The sequence below is a fragment of the Mobula birostris genome, chromosome 3, assembly GCF_030028105.1.
Source record: "Mobula birostris isolate sMobBir1 chromosome 3, sMobBir1.hap1, whole genome shotgun sequence".
Taxonomy (NCBI): domain Eukaryota; kingdom Metazoa; phylum Chordata; class Chondrichthyes; order Myliobatiformes; family Myliobatidae; genus Mobula; species Mobula birostris.
The window spans coordinates 66,410,272-66,421,667 of NC_092372.1; positions in this window are offsets into that span (position 1 = coordinate 66,410,272).

The window sequence follows — 11,396 nt, forward strand, 5'->3', positions numbered from 1 at the left end:
GGTACATATGTTGGTGGGTATGGGGTCAATAGTCACCACGGAGTGTTCAGGGTAGGGGCCCAGAGCTCCTGCGGGCGCCAGGTCGCGGATGGAGACCGTTTCCTCCCGCCCATCAGGTAAAACCATGTAGGCATACTGGGGGTTCGCATGAAGTAAGTGAACCCTCTCGACTATCGGGGAGTATTTATTGCTCCTCGCATGTTTCTGAAGCAGCACTGGCCCCGGGGACGTCAGCCAAGTTGGTAGGGTGGTTCCAGTGGTCGATTTTCTGGGAAAAGAAAAGAGCCGCTCATGAGGGGTGGCATTGGTGGCTGTGCATAACAGGGAGCGGATGGAGTGGAGTGCCTCGGGAAGGACCTCCTGCCAGCGGGAGGCCGGCAGTCCCTTTGACCTGAGGGCTAAGAGTGTGGCTTTCCACACTGTGCCATTCTCCTTCTCTACCTGTCCATTCCCCGGGGATTATAGCTCGTGGTCCTACTGGTTGCAATTCCCCTAGCCAGTAGATATTGGCGCAGCTCGTCACTCATAAACGAGGACCCTCTGTCACTGTGGATATAGCATGGGTATCCGAACAGAGAGAAGAGCTTGCGCAGGGCTTTTATAACTGACGTGGTAGTGGTGTCGGGGCAGGGGATGGCGAAGGGGAACCGCGAGTACTCGTCAATTACGTTAAGAAAGTACACATTGCGGTCGGTGGAGGGTAGGGGGCCCTTAAAGTCAACACTCAGTCGCTCAAAGGGGCGGGTGGCCTTGATGAGTGGTGCCTTTTCGGGTCAGTAAAAGTGCGGTTTGCACTCTGCGCAGACTTGGCAGTCCCTGGTCAGCATCCTGATCTCCTCAAGGGAGTAAGGCAGGTTCCGGGCTTTCACGAAGTGGAAAAGCCAGGTGACTCCCGGGTGGCAAAGGTCTACATGTAGGGCGTATAGCTGGTCGATCTGCGCTCTGGCACATGTTCCCCGGGATAGGGCATCGGAGGGCTCGTTGAGCTTCCCAGGCCTGTACATGATGTCATAGTTGTAGGTGGAGAGTTCGATTCTCCACCTCAGAATTTTATCATTTTTGATTTTGCTCCGCTGCTGATTATTAAACATGAATGCAAGTGAGCTCTGGTCAGTTAGCAGGGTGAACCTTTTGCCGGCAAGATCGTGCCTCCAGTGCCTTATAGCTTCCACTATGGCCTGGGCCTCTTTCTCTACCGCAGAGTGCCGAATTTCAGGGCCTTGAAGGGTACGGGAGAAGAACACCACTGGTCTTCCTGCCTGGTTGAGGGTAGCAGCCAGCGCAAAGTCGGAGGCGTCACTCTCTACTTGGAAGGGAATGGCCTCATCCACCGCATGCATTGCTGCTTTGGCAATGTCCCCTTTTATGCGGTTGAAGGCCGCGTGGGCCTCGGCAGAGGGGGGGAATGTGGTGGACTTGACCAGGGGGCGGGCCTTGTCTGCATAGTTAGAGACCCATTGGGCGTAATATGAAAAGAAGCCCAGGCACCTTTTGAGGGCTCTGAGGGTGTTGGGAAGAGGGAGTTCCAACAAGGGGCGCATACGGTCGGGGTCAGGTCCAATGAGTCCATTCTCCACGACACACCCAAGGATAGCAAGTCGGGTGGTCCCAAATACACACTTGTCCTTGTTATAGGTGAGATTGAAAGCTGTGGCCACTTGGAGAAATTTTTGGAGGTTGTTGTCATGATCCTGCCAGTCGTGACCGCAGATGGTGATGTTATCCAGATATGGGAACGTGGCCTTCAGTTGGCACTGGTCCACCATCCGGTCCATTGCCCTCTGGAGGACAGATACACCATTCGTGACACCAAAGGGGATGCGCAGGAATTGATAAGGCCTGCCGTCCGCCTCGAAGGCAGTGTAAGGGCGGTCCTCCCGGCGGATGGGGAGCTGATGGTAAGCGGATTTTAAGTCTATGGTCGAGTACACCTTGTACTGTGCTATCTGATTGACCATATCCATGATGCAGGGTAGAAGGTACGCGTCGAGCTGCTTGAACCTATTGATGGTCTGGCTATAGTCCACGACCATCCTATTCTTCTCCCTGTTCTGAACAACAACCACCTGGGCCCTCCAAGGACTTGTGCTTGCCTCAGTGACCCCCTCCCTGAGCAGCCGCTGCACCTCCGACTTAATGAAAGCTCTGTCCCCCGCGCTGTACCTCCTGCTTTTAGTTGCCACGGGTTTACAGTCGGGGGTCAGGTTGGCGAACAGCGGTGGGGGAGGGATCCTGAGGGTGGAGAGGCCGCAAGTGGTGTCGGTAGTGTGGCAGTTGGCATGATGTTGGGTGGGATGCGCGGGTCGGTGTGTGTGTGTGGTCAGAAGCGGGGTATGTGACATATCTCTACAAAACAGGGGATTTATGACAGTAATTGGCGGGAGAGGCCCATCATACTCCATTGTCACGCTTTTCAGGTGGCTCTGGAAGTCCAACCCCAACAGCACAGGGGCACACAGTTGAGGCAAGACAAGTAACTTAAAGTCCCGATATTCTGTGTCCTGCACCACTAGTGTCGCTACACAACCCCCCCCGGATGTCTGTTGTATGCGACCTGGAGGCCATGGTGACCCTCCGACTTACCGGCCGTATCATGAGTCCACAATGCTGCACCGTGGCTGGGTGGATAAAACTCTCCGTGCTGCCTGTGTCAAACAGGCAGCTTGTCCTGTGCCCCTCCACCAGGATGTCCATCATTGACCTTGCGAGCTGGTGGGGAGCGCTTTTGTCAAGGGTCACGGAAGCCAGGGTGGGGTCGCTGTCTTGGTCCGGCGTGGTGGGGTGCCCCGTGAGCACCCGTTGGTCGTAGGCGGTGGGAGGTGGCGCCTACCAAAATGGCCGCCCCCATGTCTCGCACGTGGTGGTAGCATGCAGGGAAGATGGCGGCAGGCAAGATGGCGACCCCCACATCTCGCACGTGGTGGCAGTGTGCAGGAAAGATGGCGGCCCCCATGTCTCGCACGTGGTGGCAGTGTGCAGGGAAGATGGCGACCCCCACGTCTCGCACGCGGCGCTGCTCGATCCCGCTCGCGGTTTTGACTTACAGACCTTGGCAAAGTGGCCCTTCTTTCCGCAGCTGGAGCAGGTAGCTTGTCGGGCCGCGCAGCGTTTCCGGGGGTGCTTCTCCAGTCCACAGAAGTAGCACTTAGCGGACTCACAACTGGCGGCAGCCGAGGTCGATTTGCCGGCAGGTTGCGGGGTCTGCGGCACCCACGAGGCCATCGGGGGATTGCGTGCCTGGAGAGTCTCAGAGTTATGCAGAGCGGCCTCCAACGTATCAGCCAGCTCCATCGCCGAACTTAGGGTAAGATCGGCTTTTTCCAGCAGCCGCTGGCACACGTACACTGACCTGGTCCCCGTGACGAAGGCGTCTCTCACTAGGAGTTCTGCATGCTGCGCCACCGTCAGCTCCTGGCAATTGCAGGCTCGCACGAGTGTCTGTAGTGTCCGGACAAACTCAGCCTCGATTCCCCTGACCGTTGTTGCCGTGTCGTTAAGCGATGCTGAGCATAGACGCTGGTTATCGGCCACAGGTATTGTCTTTTGAGTGCGTTCATCGCGCCATCGTAGTTCGGCTGGTCTCTGACCAGTGAATAAACCCGTGGACTGACCCTGGAGAGTAGAACTCTGCGCTTCGCTACGGGGTCGGTCGCTTTAACCTCCTCTAGATACGCTTTGAAGCAGGCCAGCCAGAGTTCAAAAGCGTTTCCAGCATCAGGCATTTGCGGATGGAGGTCTAATTTTTCTGGTTGCAGGACCTGTTCCATGTTTTAAAATATACAGCGAATAAAATTGAAGCACCTTCAATTACTCCAAAAGACTGAGATTTGGTTAAAATACTGAAAGGCTTTTATTCGCTGTACAATACGACCTCCACAGTGAGTGTCTGCCCCCGGACTGAGGGGGAGGGGCAAGACGAACACCTTTATACAGGACTCTGTGGGAAGAGCCACAGGGGCAGTCAGCAGAGGGGTGTGTCCAGACAGGTAACCGAGTTACAACATATATACATGGTTTACCACACCCTGCACCAGCCTTCCCTCCATACCTCCTGATCCCCATAGCCACAAGGGCCATATCTAACTCCCTCTTAAATATAGCCAATGAACTGGCCTCAACTGTTTCCTGTGGCAGAGAATTCCACAGATTCACCACTCTCTGTGTGAAGAAGTTTTTCCTAATCTCAGTCCTAAAAGGCTTCCCCCTTATCCTCAAACTGTGACCCCTCGTTCTGGACTTCCCCAACATCGGGAACAATCTTCCTGCATCTAGCCTGTCCAATCCCTTTAGGATTTTATACGTTTCAATCAGATCCCCCCTCAATCTTCTAAATTCCAACGAGTACAAGCCTAGTTCATCCAGCCTTTCTTCATATGAAAGTCCTGCCATCCCAGGAATCAATCTGGTGAGCCTTCTTTGTACTCCCTCTATGGCAAGGATGTCTTTCCTCAGATTAGGGGACCAAAACTGCACACCATACTCACCAAGGCCCTGTACAACTGCAGTAGTACCTCCCTGCTCCTGTACTCGAATCCTCTCGCTATAAATGCCAGCATACCATTCGCCTTTTTCACCGCCTGCTGTACCTGCATGCCCACTTTCAATGACTGGTGTATAATGACACCCAGTTCTCGTTGCACTTCCCCTTTTCCTAATCGACCACCATTCAGATAATAATCTGTTTTCCTATTTTTGCCACCAAAGTGGATAACCTCATATTTATCCACATTAAATTGCATCTGCCATGAATTTGCCCACTCACCCAACCTATACAAGTCACCCTGCATCCTCTTAGTATCCTCCTCACAGCTAACACCGCTGCCCAGCTTCGTGTCATCCGCAAACTTGGAGATGCTGCATTTAATTCCCTCATCCAAGTCATTAATATATATTGTAAACTACTGGGGTCCCAGCACTGAGCCTTGCGGTACCCCACTACCTGGATGAAGAAATGAAGGGATGGGTTAGTAAGTTTGCTGATGACACAAAGGTTCAGGGTGTTGTGGATAGTGTGGAGGGCTGTCAGAGGTTACAGTGGAACATTGATAGGATGCAAAACTGGGCTGAGAATTGGCAGATGGCGTTCAACCCAGATAGGTGTGAGGTGGTTCATTTTGGTAGGTCAAATGTGATGGCAGAATATAGCATTAATGATAAGACTCTTGGGAGTGTTGAGGATCAGAGGGATCTTGGGGTCTGAGTCCATAGGACACTCAAAGCTGCTGCGCAGGTGTCTGTGGTTAAGAAGGCATACAATGTATTGGCCTTCATCAACTGTGGGATTGAGTTCAAGAGCAGAGAGGTAATGTTACAGCTATATAGGACCCTGGTTAGACCCCACTTGGAGTACTGTACTCAGTTCTGGCCACCTCACTACAGGTAGGATGTGGAAAATATAGAAAGGATGCGGAGGAGATTTACAATGATGTTGCCTGGATGGGGGTGGGGGGCATGCCTTATGAGTTAGGTTGAGTGAACTTGGCCTTTTCTCCTTGGAGCAACGGCGAATGAGAGGTGACCTGATAGAGGTGTATAAGGTGATGTGAGGCATTGATCGTGTGGATAGTCAGAGGCTTTTTCCCAGGGCTGAAATGGCTAACACAAGAGGGCACAGTTTTAAGGTGCTTGGAAGTAGGTACAGAGGAGATATCAGGGATAAATTTTTTACGCAGAGATTGGTGAGTGCGTGGAATGGGCTGCCAGTGACGATGGTGTATTCGGATACAGTAGGGTCTTTTAGGAGACTCTTGGATATGTACATGGAACTTAGAAGAATAGAGGGCTATGGGTAACCCTAGGTAATTTCTAAAGTAAGTCCATGTTCAGCACAGCAGTGTGGGGTGAAGGGCTTGTATTGTGCTGTAGGTTTTCTATGTTTCTATGTTTCTCTGGAGTGACATTTGCAATCTTCCAGTCCTCTGGCATTAGGGTCATTACTAATACTTCCACAATCTCTACTGCTGCTTCTTTCAGCAATCTTGGATGCAGTTCATCTGGCCCAGGTGACTTATGTACCCTTAGGTCTTTCAGCTTCTTGAGCAGCTTCTCCCTTGTAATAGTAACTGTATTCAGTTCTCTGTCCTCACACCCTTCAAGATCTGGTGCACTGCTAGCGTCTTCCACACTGAAGACTGATGCAAAATATTCATTTAGTTTATCTGCCATCTCTTTGGATCCCATTATTATTTCTCCAGCCTCCTTTTCTACATCCACTCTCATCTCTCCTTTATTTTTTGCATCCTTGAAAAGGTTTTTACTATCCACTTTGATATTGTTTGCTAGCTTGTATCCATATTTCATCTTTTCCCTCCTAATAATTCTTTTAAACATAGAAACATAGAGAAACATAGAAAACCTACAGCAAAATACAGGCCCTTCAGCCCACAGAGCTGTGCCGAACATGTCCCTACCTTAGAAATTACTAGGCTTACCCATAGCCCTCTATTTTTCTAAGCTCCATGTACCTATCTAAAAGTCTCTTAAAAGACCCTATTGTATCCGCCTCCACCACCGTTGCTGGCAGCCCATTCCATGCACTCACCACTCTCTGAGTAAAAAATTTACCCCTGACACCTCCTCTGTACCTGCTCCCCAGCTCCTTAAACCTCTTGTGGCAACCATTTCAGCCCTGGGAAAAAACCTCTGACAATCCACACAATCAATGCCTCTCATCATCTTATACACCTAGTTGCTCTATGTAGGGTTTTAAAAGCTTCCCAATCCCCTATCTTCCTGTTAATTTTTGCTTTATTGTATGTCCTCTCTTTTGCTTTTACATTAGCTTTGACTTTCCTTGTCAGCCACAAATGTACTATTTTGCTATTTGAGTAGTTCTTTGGTTTTGGAATACATCTAACCTGCACCTTCCTCATTTTTCCTAGAAACTAGATTAGATTAGACATTGGCTTTGTGGGAGAAGCCAGAGAGTGGTAGTAGATGGTTGTCTCTCTGATGGGACACTTGTGAAGAGCAGTGAGCTGCAGGGATCGGTGCTGGGTCTGATGTTGTTTGTCATCTAGATCAATGACCTGGATGATAATGCGGCAAACTGGATCAGCAAATTTGCAGATGACACCAAGATTGGGAGTATAGTGGACAGCAAGGAAGACTATCAAAGCTTGCAGTGGGATCTGGACCAGCTGGAAAAATGGGCTGAGAAATGGCAGATAGAGTTAAATGAAGAGAAGTGCAGCTGTTTCACTTTGGTAGGACCAACCAGGGTACAGTAGGTTGGATACTGAGGAGTGCGGGAGCAGTAGGACACAGAGAGATCTGGGAATACAGATCCATAATTCCTTGAAAGTGGCATCACAGGTTGATAGGGTCGTAAAGAAAGCTTTTGGCACAATGGTCTTCATAAATCATTGTATTGAGTATAGAAGTTGGGATGTTATGTTGAAATTGTATAAGCAGTTTGTGTGGCCTGTGGAGTATTGTGTGCAGTTTTCATCACCCACCTGCAGAAAAGATGTAAATAAGGTTGAAAGAATGCAGAGAAAACTTACAAAGATGTTCCTGGGCCTTGAGGAATTGAGTTATAGGAGAGGTTGAATCAGTTAGGACTTTATTCCATAGATTGAAGGTAGGGATTTGATGGAGGTATACAAAATTATGAGGGATATATATAGGGTAAAAGTAAGCAGGCTTTTTCCATTAAGGTGGGCTGAGGCTGCAACTAGAGGTCACGGGTTAAGGATAGAAAAGTGAAATATTTAAGGGGAACATAAGAGGTAACTTTTTCATTCAGAGGGCAGTGAGAGTGTGGAACAAGCTTCTGGCACGAGAGGTGGATGTGGCTTTTATTCAGAGAAACTTGGATAGCTGCATGAATGGGAGTAGCATGGAGGGCTATGGTCTGGGAGCAGGTCGATAGGACTAGGCAGATTAATGGTTTGGCATGTACTAGATGGGCCAAAGGGCCTGGTTTGTTGATGTGGTATTCTATGACTCTATCAATGGAGCTTAGAGAGATAAAGTAGGGAAAATAGAATTTTTCATGTTTAGTTGTGGGAAATGCATCTCAAAGAATTGTTGCACTAGGAGAAGATGTAGTGCACTTTCATCAGAATAACAAATGATTTGAAGTGTCAAATCTTAAAAATAGGTCGCAAAATCTTGGGCTGTTTTTTCTAAAGCATAGAAGTTTCAGGGATTACTTAATGAAAGCACCCAAAGTGCACAGAAGAATTTACAAAATAAATAGGAAGGAATTATTTCTTCAACTTCCTGCACACAAATACAGAGCAAAGGTATATAATTTTAAAGCTGAAGTCAAATTACTCAAAAGGGAAATTGAGAAGCACTTTATCCCACATGGCATGGTGGAAATTTGGAACTCATCCCACAAAGAGCTGTGGATTTTGGCTTATATAAAAACTTCAAACTAAGATAAGAAGATCTTTATGTGATAAGGATGTCAAAAGATTTGGAACAATGACTGCAAAAGAGAGCTAAAGCCCAGATTATCCATGATCTAGTTAAATAGTGGAAATATGCAGGATATGAAAATAAGGTTCATACTAATGCAATTCACACAGTGAACACCAACAGTCAGCTTTGTTCATTTAAATTCACAAAGTATTTCAAACTAAGGATTATCTTTTCTCTGAAGGCAGATTACAAAACGTGCATGTGTATGGAATGTTTCTGTAAATATGAAGCATGTGACAAATTATGCAAAATGACACATAATTTTCATGTATTATATAAACATCATTTAATTGCATCAATGTGATAATATCCTTCGATGATTTTCAATAAACAAATGAAGGTCCAACAAAAATTCCAGTTGTGAGAATGTGCTCAAAATTCAACAGAAAGGAAATGATTGTCTGGTTGTCGTAGGTGATTGTCGTAGGCAGATGAATCTGGTAGTGTTTGTAAATGATGATCTCCTTTGTTTTATATAACTAAAGCCATATAATTAAGAAACAGCAGAAGTTAAAGGAGACTATCTTCTCGAGTGCTAATACTGCAAGTCTGTTGTTGATAGCTTATCAGAAAGGAACAAATTAACCACCTGTGCTAGCTACAGTGTACATTATGTGATGTTAGAAGAGCCGGTAATTCTGCTTTGAAGAGCAGGCATTCGGCCTGAAGTATTAGAATTTCTACCAGTTGTCTAACATTTGTTTCATTTTAAGACTTGCAATGTCACATAAATATTCATATCAAATTTATTCATATTAAATCTATAGATGTGAACTTCCCACTATTCAGGACATTTACAAAGACTACTGAGTCAAAAGGGCCCGAAGGATCATTGGGAACCCGAGTCATCCCAACCACAAACAGTTCCAGCTGCTACCATCCGGGAAACAGCACCGCAGCATAAAAGCCAGGACCAACAGGCTCCAGGACAGCTTCTTCTACCAGGCTATCAGACTGCTTAATTCATGCTGACACAACTGTATTTCTATGTTATATTGACTATCCTATTGCACATGCCAATTATTATAAATTACTATAAATTGCACATTGCACATTTAGACGGAGATGTAATGTAGATTTTCACTCCTCATGTATGTGAAGGATGTAAGTAATAAAGTCAATTCAATTCAAAGTAAATTTATCCAATCAAAATAAATGTATTATCAAAGTATATTTACAGTATGTTTCCATATACTAACTTGAGATTATTTTCCTTGTAGGCAGTTACAAGAAAATAAAGGAATGCAATAGAATTTATGAAAAACTATACATAAATAGATTGATAAACAACCAATACACAAAAGAAGAAAAATCATGCAAATAATGAAAAAGTAAATAAATAATACTGAGAACTTGAGTTGTAGAGTCCTTGAAAGTGAGTGGATAGATTGTGAATTCAGTTCAGCTTTGTAATGAGTGAAGTTATCCATGTTTGTTCAGGAGCCTGATAGTTGTAGAGTAATAATTGTTCATGAACTTGGTGTTGTGGAACCTAAGGCTCCTGTACCTCCTATACGATGTTAGTAGTGAGAAGAGATCGTGGCCTGGATGAGGGGGGATCCTTGATGATGGTGTGAGGGGTTCCTGAATTACCCCTATTAACTGTGCTTTTGAAAAGAGAGAGAGAGAGTTATTTAACATCGATAGCTTGTTTGTAAAAAAGAGAGAGAGAGAGAGACGAAGATTAACGATTGGACTGTCACTTTAAGGGACTGGAAGTAACTTTGGATGTCTACTGAGTTGGAGTTGGAGATAGAACCGTAAGTTGCTATGGTGACCGAAGGCCATGTTATTAAATGGACAATTGATGTTATGATTTTCGGCAGGTAGTTGATACTTGTTCAAGGACTTTTTGCCTGCTTGCAGTTCTTCACAAAGAGAGAAAGGAGGAGTTATTTGAGTGACAGTTGATGCTCAGCATGGGAAGATAAAATAGGAGGTCAGATGATACAGACCTCAGACACATGTTTGGACACTGAATGAGCATTATTGTGCTCACAGAAAATGTGGGTTTTGGAGGATCGATCAGGCGGATCGATCCATCGCTCTTGCAGTGGAAAGAGGAAAAGAGTTGTCCATGTGTCCACCTTCGCCTGGGGGATAGCTCCACCACAGAAAACCGGTCCCCTTTGTTAAAGTCACAGTCGGTGACTTCTAAAGGATTTCGAAGGACAATAAGAAGATTGACGGCATCAGCTCACCTGAAGACTCAAATCTCTCCCCCTCTCTCTCTCCATCACTATTCAACTAAATACCACGAACTGAACTGAACTTTACTCATCATCGTAAGACCATATCTTTTTACCCCCTAGACTTAAAGAAGCTTGGTTTTTCACACATATATTTCCACACTTACTGATATACTTACTTATATATATAATCATTGCTAACCTGTTTGATTTATCTACATTTATATTACTGTATTGCGTAGTTACTAATAAATATTATTAGTTCATAGCAATACTGGACTCCAAAGCATTTTCCATCCCTGCTGGTTCTTTATTGCCGTCACGGGGTTCGTGACAATGGATGTTTCTTTCTTGTGGTAGCACTCCTTGTAAATGTGCTTAAATGGTGGGGGAGAGCTCTGTTTGTGTGAACTAGGCTGTATCCACCACATTTTATAGACTTCTTTATTCCTGGGCATTAGAGGTTCCATATCATGTAACCAGTCAGGATACTCTCCTTCGTACATCTATTGAAGTTCGTCAAAGATGTTGATGGCATATCAAATCTGTACAAACTTCTAAGAAAGTAGAGGCGCTGTCAAGCCTTTTTTGTGATGACAGTTATGTGCTGGATTGAGGACAGATCCTCTGATATAGTTACTGTTGTGTATTTAATATTTCAGTAATGTTTGAGTAATATTTTATATATTATTTAATTAAGCACTCTGTTTACAAAATTCATAATATGTTATATATAAAAGTATGTAAAAGTTATACATTATCACACCACCACATCAT